Here is a 12,506-nt window from a genome sequence, read left to right on the forward strand (position 1 = left end):
AATACCAATTCACGCGGCCAAAAAAAAAATTACTTTCCACGTGAAGTCCGGTTCATGCATGAAAATCGTTTCATGGCATAAAACACCAGTTCACGCAACCCAAAAAAATCAAAATTTAATTTTCACGTGTTAAGTCCGGTTCACGCATGTGAACCATTTCACGGCGTGAAACACTAATTCACACGGCAAAAAACAAAAAAAAACCAAATTTAATTTCCACGTGAAGTCCGGTTCACGTGTGAAAACCGTTTCACGGCGTGAAACACTAGTTCACGCAGGCTGCAGCAAAAAATAATAATAATAATAATTTTTCGTGAAGTCAGGCTTGAACCGTCACAATGTGAAACACCAGTTTCACGTGGGGAGGGGGGAACTCTAGAAAACACCCCTGTTTGGAGGCCCGTATGTCCTAAACCGTAAATCCGATGAAGGCGCTCTAGGGCTCATCGAAAAGCTGACATCGAGCTCTTTGACTTTGGACTTGGTCGTCCGAAATCAAAATCGACCATCTTTGCTCCTCCAACAACCCAACACACCCCTGCCCCCTGCAATGCTCCCACTATCCCACTCACATCACAACCATCTCTTACATGTGGCTCTGTCTCTCATCGCCACATACAGTCGTGGTAGAAGTGGAGCGATTCACAAAGCCATCAATGTTCTAGTGTAAGTGGTGGGGGGAATGCCTTGGTTATTTTGGATGAGATGAGCAATCGTTCTTTATTTAGAAGTGATGAGACAAGGAGCCAAGGATGGTAATATTTATTATTCCTTGAGTGATAATGTTGGCTATTTTAAGGATGATATGGGGAGGAGGTTTTATTATAGCTTCCACCACCAAGTGGTGAATCGAACATACAAGAACACCTTCAAACCATTGGTGGACTAGAGAGATAAATACTTTGTCTATGTTGTCCAATATGCATGCCACGTATGCATGACAGTTAGTTGCATGCTAAGAGAATGGAAGAATAGTTATAGCGGAGATGTTATACTGAAGTTGAAACTTGGTAGTAGTTTAAAAAGTAGGAGTTGTGATTGATGATGACATCTAGAGAGCTCGATGCAACTATGTGGTCAATAGTCCCACATGTACTTAATTTCTTTGAAGATTTATATGAGAGGTTTTTAGCACTAAATGTACACTAATGTGCATACTTTTCACTATGTAATGTAGGAGGAAAACAAAAGTGGTCAGGATGAGGTGAAGGTGGTGGTGGTGGGGATGATAAGGAGGATGACTAAATTTAAAGATAATCTTAGTTTGCTTGTTTTTTATTACACTCTATCTTTAAAAAACATTTTGACCTTGTTCATTTTTCCTTTATCACAATATTAACATCTTCTTTTTTGGGATTATGTAAAAGTGATATTGAAACTTGATATAGACTATTATCAATATATATGTTTCTGTTTTTGAATGAGGCATTTTTACGTAAATATATTTTGAAGTTTTTTATAAATATCAAAAATGTTGTGTTTTGCATGCATTTATTAGTTTGAAAAAAGGGGGGGGTGAGGATGGAATCGGAGAGAGAGAAGCAAATCTATTTCTCTCCCATTCTAACCCCCCCTTTTTTGCGTAGATTACTATGCAGGTGGGGTTATGCCCATGAGCTATATACACGGTTCTAGACACATGCATAGCTATGTGTATAGTGACATGAGATAAATTTTAAACTCTAAATTTCCTTGGCTATTGATGACGAGGCCTTTGAGCATGTGGTTGTCTCCTTTGGTGAGGTTTGTTGATGAATATACATTATATGTTCAAAGTACCCCAGACATGGCATGTTTAAGTCTTGTGTGTAAAGGTAATCCTTTTCAGGATGGGCCGTGAGTGTTGGTTGACCTAACAAATCTCATAGCTCAAGGGTCATGAGATTGTGTTCTCGTGTTGGATAAAGCTATGCTTGAGCTGTGGTGATTTTATTTGCAATTTCTAATCCAACCAAAATCCTAGGGATCTTTTCAGTAAGATATGTTGGAAGTTCCAGCTCCTGCAAGGTTTCTTCCTCCCGTAATAATAACAATTGTACATTGCCGGCAAGAGTATTCATGGATTCATCTAGTGAATACAACGATTCACTTATCCACCAAGGTCCACCAAAGATGACATCATACTCAAGGGAATCTAGGGTAACATGAAATGTAAATTCCATATCGCACCATTGATTGTTCGAGTAGTGTATCTAAAGTAACCTGGAACTTCAATGTTTTGTTCATTGGTTCCTTTTGCAAGACTATTGCTTGTCAGGGTGAGTTTAGGTTGTCCCAATGACACCCAAGTGTCTATTGTCTCATGATGTTATGACTTGCTCGAGGGCTAATCAATGCACGTTTGCACTGAACATCATTGCCTATAGGAAAATCCAACCATACTATGATAGAATCTTCCAAAGGAACCATGGGTGTTTCGGTTATTGTTTCAGCTTCAGATCCTGTGTTTGTTTCATATTCCCATTCACTTTCATTCTCTATTTGGGTCTCAGCTTTTTCAAGAGTACCCAATGCGTACAATGGCACACTTGGCCCTCTGACAATTCTTAATGAGGGCTATTTGGAAACTTGTGAATCCTGACATTCCTGTTTTATGTAGTTCGTTATGTCCTTGTATAACTTAGGTTGAGCCATTAAAGGTACAAGTGTTGATGTGATGCTGGCTTTATCACGAGAGAAGAGCATTCCTCCGAATGAGGTTTTGAGAGACTGTTTTGATCTTGTAAAAGAATTATTGCCTTTTCTTGTCTTTTAATTCGACCTTGGTTTTGATAGTTTATTGTCCTTTGTTTTTCTTGGTTTTAGAAGGTTTTGTTTTCTCTTTTAGGTTCTATTTAAAACATGTTCTTCTACCCATGTTGAGGTATTGTCTTTTACGTTCTTTTTGACTATTTGTCGTGTTAAGATGTTAAGAGTTCTATTTTGTGAGACAAGTTGCATTGAAGCAACTCATCTTGGGCAATCTTAGAACATGTGATCAATGCCACATTACTCACACATTGGTCACAAGGTGTTAGTATTTTTGTAGTACTACAACTTTGTTTCCCTGAGTCGTCTGTGATTTTGTCATCTAGATCCTCAAAAAGTAGCCCGAATATGGCCGTTGTCGTTTTCGCGCTGTTTTTTTTACGATTTTGTGGTTTTTGGTATGTTTTTTTGTCTCGATTTCTGGGTCGAATTTTGAGGCTGAGAAGTTCGAAGCTTTCCGCAAAGCTTTGGGCTTGCTCCCCTTTGTGGACTGGTCTACTTTGGGCATGGCACTTCCCTATACATGAGTGCCAGCTCTCGTTCACACCATCACTCCCAGGGGGGATTTGTTGCCATATATATAGGCAGTGTTGTGTGTGAACACACTTAGAACCGCCGGGGCACTTTTTTCCTCTTTAGGAGGTTTTTTTCCCCGGCTTGTATATACGCCCATTATTCTAGGGCTAACTATCTTTTGTACATTGACACAATCTAATACATGGTGTGTTGTGTGCATTCTTGCTTCTTCTTCTCCAAGCTGTGTGCTTTCCTGCAACCCTAATTCCAACAAAAGACCATAGATAGCTGATAGACACTTAGAAGTGTAGAGAGAGAAACCGCTTGCCTAAACACCAAAAAGCGCTCACTCAAAAATGCTCGCCAAAAAAATATACCCGGTTCACACCCACCATGGCCCCCTTATCTTTAGATGTACCTAGAAAGCTAGTGATTAGAGAACCACTTTTCATAAAAATAGTGTTGGCTTCCTTGTGGAATCTCCTTCACAATTCTCCTTCAAAGGAGGCAAGGTTGAGGACCCTAGCTATCTAGAAGAGAGAGTTATTCCACTAAGAGTGGCTTGAGGTGCAAACCATTAAGACCCTTGCATTCTCTTCTCCTTCTCTCTATCTTGTAAGGTTAAAGTGTTTCCAATCACACACCTCCCAATCCAAAGATGTACATGGATGGCGTCTATTGATGCAAGATTTTCTTATGAATTGCAAAGCCCTTAGTGATAATTGCATGTGTCATGCATGGGCTACGTGCATGGAGTGAAGGTGTGTATGTGCTGTATGTGTGGGGCTGAAGGTGTGCTCAAGTGTATTCTCCTCTCCATGGAGAGTTTGCAATTCGATTTTCCACGGTTACTTCAGAGTTAGTAGAAATGGAGAGGCCAGAGGCCCTCAACGTGTGTCTGGGATTCTAGATGGTATGTATGCGGCAACAGTTCTGGAGATTTCCAGACGGTGTATAGGTGGTTGTGAGACGAAGTTCAAACACGTAGGTAGGCTAGAAATTTACTCTGTTCCAAAAAAAGTATTTTTCCAATAAGTGGAAAACCTTTCTCTAAAAATTGTTAAATTATTTATAAAGGAAAATCTTGAAATCTTAAGGCTTTTGTTCTGTTAACTTCTCAAAATTTAGAGGTATTTGTACCTTCAAGTTTTAAATTTGATGGTATTTTTCAAAATATGCAGGTACAAACTACACTAAACTTGGTTTTTTTCAAACGTTGCTAGGAAACCCCGAGTCAACAAACTTCCAACACACTTTAGTTCTAGAAAATCTCAAATCAATAGACTTCTAACACACTTTAGTTCTAGCAAACAAATGGCTTCAAACCAAAGTAGTAGATAATATAGCCTACTAGGGTTATAAACAAATCTAAATAATAGGGAGCTATTCAACCCCAAAAGATAGGAAGCTTATATGGGCCCTCTAACTTCTCTCCGACATTATTGCATGTAAATCTGTCCACAAACCTATGTGAATAGAGTCAAAAGAGGTGGATAGCCCAGTCCTTATAGGTCAGGTCAATGGGAAGAACAAATAATCGGTGGGCTAAAAATGCGGAAAGACTACTATAGCTCTATTGATACCATTGTGAATTAGAAACCAAACAATGCATAGGGCACCTTCGATAGTGAAAGATTGTTTTGCGTGTAAAATTGGTTAAGATTCCCTCGGAAGCTAGTGCTCCAAAATATTTCATTATTATTACATCATAGCTTTGGATTATGCTCCCCTATAATTCTCGACAAAATATCATGGTTGTGCTATGGGAGAGTCTTCTAGGGATCATGGAATGCACGCATTAATCATCTATGATGATCCTAGTAAGTAGTACATGGCATATCGACAAATGTCATTATCACACATTAACCATCAGGTCATGAGGATATCTCCCATTCATATCTATGTTCATTGGAAAGAGCCACAAAAGGTTAGACTAGACTAGTGCAAGTATCTGGATCGCTTCACTCATAATTGAAACATAAGGTGAATATGTTTCTATTTATACTCTTATCAATTCATTCTTATTACAGATGGATAAATCTCCATGGAAACTGAACCTTCCTATTACAAAGTTTGTCTCATTACTAACATAGGATTACTCGTTAGTTATGTTGGGTTTGCCACTTAGTTGTTGTAAGCTATGAAAGCACTTTGTGGCACCTTAAAATTGGAGCTAGCACAACATCATGAAGGTGCCGCTTCTATGTAATCTCGGTCAGACTCCAATCTCACTACTTAGTATTTGCCACATCGTAGCGTTAGGCTTATCAAGGTACCTAAATAACAATAATATCACTCGATCCCTATCGAATGATAAATTGTGGCCATCCCCATGGGCGGTTAATGGGTTCTTAGACTATATCCCTTTGACACAAATCGCTCACATGAAAAGAAACTCCTTTACAAAATCATGGAGCTTATTTAGGGTATCAAATTGATTATTGAGGGTATCAAGGAGTAAAAGCTATTGAGAGAAGAGGTATAATGTGTTTTTTCTAGCACAGGCTACTATCCATGCTTGAGAATGCATCTTCTTAGGATCTAGTCAATGCCCATCTTGTAAAGTTTCCCTACCACCACATCATAAGCAACTTGCTCTAGAGAGTCAGCTTTTTCCTCTGATCTTTGGATGACATATACTCCAAAAAGGACAAGTCAGAGAGGAACTGTAGCATCTCATCATACCACCTAGGTCTCTCTCCATCTATGATAAAGAGTCGAGCATCTGGGAAGTCATCTTCCACCCCCTCTGGATTTTCTCCCAACTCCAGTCTGGACAGGAAATCTACCACTACATGCTTGATAGTGAACTCAAACTCTTGTAAAAATAGCAGCATCCATTTGGATAAATTTCCTACTAGGTCTGGTTTGTTTACCAGGTACAAGAGCGCTTTGTGGTCCACATGGAATTCAAACACATTCCCTAAGAGATAATGCTTGAATTTCTTAATCAAGTAGATCAGCTCTCCAATGATTCCTTTTTTGTCGTCGTGGAGTAGTTCCTTTCTGGCTTTGGCATCCTTTTGCTTGCATAATAGACTAGTCAAAACTAGCCCTCTTATGACTTCTGCATAATAGACTAGTCAAAACTAGCCCTCTTATGACTTCTGCATCAAAGCACTTCCAATGTCAAAATAAGAAGCATCCACGAATACATGGAACACCAGATCAAAATTTGGTTGAGTTGATGAGCTGAGCTTTTGCCAATGTATTGAATTGTATTGTTCAAGCTAATACTAAATAATGTTACAGGAGTTGGTCTCTCTAACTTGTCTCTATTCTGCTCTGCATAGTTCTATCTATTTTGCATCCATTCCATGTTAAGTGCATTCCTGTCTGGACGTGAAATCCTATCCGAAATCATGAGATAAGCCTAGAAACTAACGTTCTTGCAGTCACAATTAACTCCCCTAGATCTGGAAACAGATAGGTAGCTCAATGTGCCAACGTTGGCTTATCGCATTGGGCACAGTTGCATCAGGAGCCGACTAGGTGGTCCGGAAGCACATAAGTGCCAGTTCTTGACCGAACACCGACACTTTTGGTGATCTTGCTGGGGATTGGTATGCTAGGAAGGGGAGTATGAAGGTAGAGGCTAATTCTAAGGTTAGTCCTACATGGCAAGTCCATATAGAAAATCTATTTACCGCAAAAGACAAAGTACTTTTGTCGATAACTCTACGTGGCAAAGCTACCACCAACTGGTATGCACAATATGGTCTGGAGAACTTCCAGATGTTTGAAGAATTGAAGAAATATTTTCTGAAAAGATTCTGGAGAAACAAGGCCATCACAAAAGTAGTGGAGAAGCTACACAGGCTGACTTGAAAGAAAAGGCTAACAGAGGATTATGCAATAGAATTCCTAGCACTGCTAATGCATCTAGATCAGCCCAACAAACCTGCCCCAGCCACACTGAGTTAATGGTTTATGAGAGGACTAAGGAAAAAGATCTTCCAAGTCAGATTATAGAGAAGAAACCCCAAAATCAGATTCTAGTTTGGAGTCGAATGCCGAAGAGCAGAAGCCCCTAAAGAAGAAAGGCAAGACGCAAGCAATGGATGTTTAAGGAGAACTGAAGATCGCCCTAGCCAAGCTTGTCAGAGGACATGCATGATCCATGCGCTATCTGCGAGACGAAAAGAGAAACCACACAACTAACACGCGCTTTTACAACACTCAGAATAGGAATCCGAGAGTGGTGGAAAGGTAGCAACATCAGCCACCCACAACAGGTCCCACCAAGTCGCCATCGGGTCCAAAATAGCAAACCATATGGAAGAGGAGGTGGAAGATTTGGACAGAGGGGAGTCGGGCTTATATGCTACTGCTACAGTGCCCTATGGCATAGACAAAATGATTGCCCCATATTACAATACCATCAGCAGGAACTATAAGAGGCAAGGCCACAAAGAGAGGTAAACTCAACAGGAACTGATGTAGCAGTGAAATATGGTAAAAGTGGACCAATGGGCAAGAAAACAAGAAAAGCCACTAGTGGTGATGGATGTGACAATATCATAAGGACTTATTCAAGACAGTTGGTAGTCAAGAATTTTGAGTCGGAATAGAAGAAAAAGCCATAACAGTGGGCAAGGTAGCAGAGGGTCCGAGAGAAAATCATGAAGTTGGTCAAAATACACAAGGGATGGTGTGAACAATGCAGAAAAGCCTGCTCTTGAGTGAGCGTGCTAACATGGATCCAGATAGGACAAGCCTGGTCAAGAAGAAGGAACAAATTGCATCAGGCAAGAGGCGTTATGCAATGATAAAACGACCAAAGAAAGGATGTTGAAGTGCCAACTGGAGCCCATTAAAGCCCAAAGCAGTGGAAGTGTCCCCAAAAAGGAAATGGAAAGAAATTTAGAGCCAGTTCGGATAGGAAAAATCACAAGGAAAGGTCAGGGAAAAGAAAGAGAAGCAAAGGAGGGAGAAGGAAGAGTCTATAAAGGCTAGAGTACGCCCACTGATGAGGAGAAAAGCAGCAACCCTGTGAAGGAATATGACCCATGGGAGGATCTCAGCAAGATGAAGCTAAACATCACATTAGAGCAAATGCTAAATCTGGTTCCCAAGTACAAGCAAAAGCTACTCCAAGCCATAGTGCCAAGTGAAAGATTAGCGCAGATGCTCACACAAGAAACAAAATATCCGATTGCAGAGTGGAGGAATGTGGAAACAATCCAAGACTATGACACATCCATTCCGAAGGTGACCTTACATATCAGAGGGAAGTCAGTGTCAAGGGTCATTCTGGATGGAGGATCAAGAGTAAAAATAATATCAGATAGCTTGGCCAAAAAGCTAGAAATCACAAATATGCATCGTGCTCCATTTCAAATCCGGATGGCTGATCAAAGAAGAGTTCGACCAGTTGGAATCATCAGGGGAGAATAAATTGAGGTGGCGGGATGCATGTTCACTGCCGTGTTCATAGTCTTAAAGATGACTGAGATAGTAGGTGCATATCCCATGCTGTTGGAAAGATCGTGGCTTTGAAGTGGAAGAATCAAGCACAACTAGGATACGGACAGGATTACAATCTGGAGGGGAAAAAAGAAGGTATGCATCTCAATCTTGCAGGGAAAGACAAGTTAAATATGGCCAACCGATTGTTGCATGCAGAAGGCCTAAATTATTTGGAAGGGGTGACACAAGGAAGAGAAGATCCTAAAAGAAAATCCATATCTGTTGTCACTCTTTGAGGTGGACATTGAGCGGATTATACAGAGATACGATCCGGAAGTCTTGGTCACTCATCCTAAGGTGCTCACTCATGAATGAGGAAAGTACAAGGGAAGATGAGGAAGACACTCGAGACAGTATAGCAGAAATAAACGCCAAGCAGGAGAAGGCCGTGGTTGCTCTCAAGCAAGAAGAAGAGAAATTGAGGAGGCTAAACATCAAGGTCTACGAGCTTGAGGAAGTAAACGTGGGAGATGATCAAGAGCCCAAAATAGTCAGAGTCAACACGAAACTAAATTAGGAATTCAGAGAAAGACTCCTAGAGCTATTCAAATCCTACAAGGATGTCTTCGTATGAAACTACTATGAAATGAAGGGAATTGATCCTAGCTTTTACTAGCATAAGATCATCCTAAAGGAGGATGCAATTCCTATCAAGAAGAGCAGGTGTAGAATAAACCCTAACTATGCCAAGCAAGTCAAACAGGATATTAATAAGCTATTAAGAGTGGGGTTCATCTATCCACAGTTGACATATTAAAATGGCTATCACACATAGTCATTGTCCCAAGAAGAACGAGAAGCTCAGAGTCTGTATAGACTATGGTAAACTGAATGCCTCCACTATATCAGATCCTCCCGCTACCATTCATAGATTCTCTACTGGATGCGGTCGCAGGACATGAGACATACTCATTTTTTGATAGGTTCAGTGGGTAGAACCAGGTGTGGATGGCTCCAAAAGATAAGGACAAACATCTTTTATAATAGAATGGGGGCTTTTTTCTCCAATGTGATGACTTTTGGGCTGACGAATACTCCAACCACATTCCAAAGGATGGTTCAAGAAATATTCTACAAATATTTAACCACCTTCATGAGGGTCTTTGTGGATGATTTCAATGTGTTTAGAAAGAAAAAAGACCACATAAAGCACCTTATGATTGTCTAGAGAAGTGCAGAATAGCCAAATTGAGCCTCAATCAAGCCAAGTGCACCTACACACAAGAGAGTGCAAGACACAAGAGAGATGGATGGATGAATTTTCTTCTATCTTCTTCTCTTCTCTACAACCATATAACTAAAAGATAAGAGTACATACATAAAGGAAAAGTACTCTCCTACAACATAATAAGTGATCGGTCTATAGTGTGAACCCGACTATATGAGTTGGTGCTAGAACTATGCCATAACTCTAGTACTCCAAAGTGGCTGTCACACAACCTATCATCCACTGGCGGCATATCAACCATTATCTCACCAACCATGCCAGTGACATAAGTGCAGAAGCTATCACCCAGGTGGGTCATCAAAGTCCGTCGTAGCACTAGTTAAGCGCGATATCTCAACACTCTCCCTTGAGCTCAACTCCACACACTTTACTCAAGTAAGCTCCTAAACCTGTGGAGCTTCTCTATGCCCAATGCCTTCTTGAAGATGTCAGCCACCTGATCCTCTATGCTGACATATACCAGATCTACATCACCTGCTAGAACCTTCTCCCTCACAAAGTGATAGTGCACCTCAATGTGCTTCATTCTAGCATGGTATACTAGGTTACTAGCCAACTGTATGCTACTCATGTTGTCATGAATGACGACTGCTCTATCCACGAGCTCACCCATATCACCAAGTAGCTTCTGAAACCAAGCTACCTCACAAGCTACCACTGCACTCCTCATAGCCACCAAGAAGTGGAAGGCCACCAAGGTCGCCAAGCTCTTGGAATACTAGGTAGCTACCACCATCGACTTCTCTCCATTGGGTGGCAGCTCCACTGAAAAGTCATAGGCCACATGATTCATAGTCGCCGCATCTAGTCTGACAAGAATGTGGAGCACAAGCTCACCTATTACACTCAACAGTGCTACCAGAATCTTCTCCACCTCCCAATCTTCTACATCCACCACTGTCCTTCGACGACGATGTGCAATAGGGGCCTTTGAGGCCTCTTCAAATACTGCGCTCCTCACACCCACCAAGAAGAGAAAGGCCACCAAGGTCGACAAGCTCTTGGAATACTAGGTAGCTACCACCACCGACTTCTCTCCACTAGGGGGGAGTTGGATTGAGAAGTCATCGACCGCTGGGGGGAGTTGCACTAAGAAGTCATCGACCACATGATTCATAGTCGTCGCATCTAGTCCGACAAGAAGGTGGAGCACAAGCTCACCTATCACATTGAGGAGTGCTACCAGATTCCCAGCTATCCAAATCGAGAGCTTAGATGAAAACAAGTTAGACTGGTGTTCAATTCAGGAGCTATATGATTAGAAGCTGGTCAAAGGACTGATTTGATCAAGAGTTGTTCAATTCAGGAGCTAATAGATTAGGAGCTGTCAAATTAAGAGCTGATAGGAGCTATTTGAATTGAAGCTATCAGAAGCGGTAAGATCAAAAGCTATCAGAAGCGGTAAGATCAAAAGCTTTTGAATGCAGAGTTATCAGATTAGGATAGATTGGACTTAGAATTGGTTATATTTTGTGAGGCCGAGTTCTTTTGCTGTGGATTTTGACAGTATATTGACTCATGAGCCTCCATCTAGTATTTCTCCTTGGATGTGCTTCTCTTTTAACATTATTGTTATCTGAGGTACATCATTATCCGTTACTGTCATTTTTGTTATTTCACAAAACTAACTTGCAATCTGCTTCCAACTCACTACTGGAGGAATCAAACAGGCTACTGTCCTATTCCTTGGGACCTAGTAGATTGCTCAACAATTTCCTCATGTAGTTAGGCACTAAGTACAAGAGTTGATCAAGGGATATGTCTAGTTTTTAACCTTTCATATCCTCCCATATGTCATATCATCTCGCCTTTTTCTGTCTACTGCTGTTTTCTTGAGGAACTTCTTTTGATGTTTGCTATTGCTGTCTCTTTTTTGTGGCGCCTGAGGATTCCACCTCATTGTTGCTCCTCGTTTCTAATTCAGCTTTTTCTATGGACTTTTTCGTCCACTCTCCATTCTGTTGCTTTTGGGTAGGCTGTACCTGCTTCTTAAGCACATGGTTTTCTGCTGACTGCCTAGGCTCCTCTTCTTCCTTTCGTTTGTCAGCACAGCTGATCCTTGTACCTTACGAGGCTTACCTTCCCGCACCTTCCCATGTTCTTCCATCATGGCCATCATGTGGGGATTATCCTTCTGCAACACTTCTGTTGCATTTGGGAAGGCTGTACCTGCTTCTTGAGCACACGGTTTTCTGCTTACTGCCTAGGCTCCTCTTCTCCCTTGAGTTTGTCAGCTGATCCTTGTACCTTACGAGGATTACCTTCCCACAGCTTCCCTTATTCTACCATCATGGCCATCATGTGGGGATTATCCTCCCACAACCCTTCTTTGTCTGACTCCTTGTGAGGCTTATCTTCTCGCAACTTTTGTTCTTTTGCCTCCTCCGAGCTTTCCTCTGTTCCCCTTAGACCTTGTGCAATATGATGGGTTTTCTTCTCCAACTCCCTTTATGTGCAATATGATGGGTTTTCTTCTCCAACTCCCTTTATGTGCTTCTTGTACCTCCTTTGTCATAGAGTCTCTAACTTGTTTTTGTTTTTTCCG

The sequence above is a fragment of the Cibotium barometz genome, chromosome 1, assembly GCF_041138505.1.
Source record: "Cibotium barometz isolate CiBa-2024 chromosome 1, ASM4113850v1, whole genome shotgun sequence".
In the NCBI taxonomy this organism is placed as follows: Eukaryota; Viridiplantae; Streptophyta; class Polypodiopsida; order Cyatheales; family Cibotiaceae; genus Cibotium; species Cibotium barometz.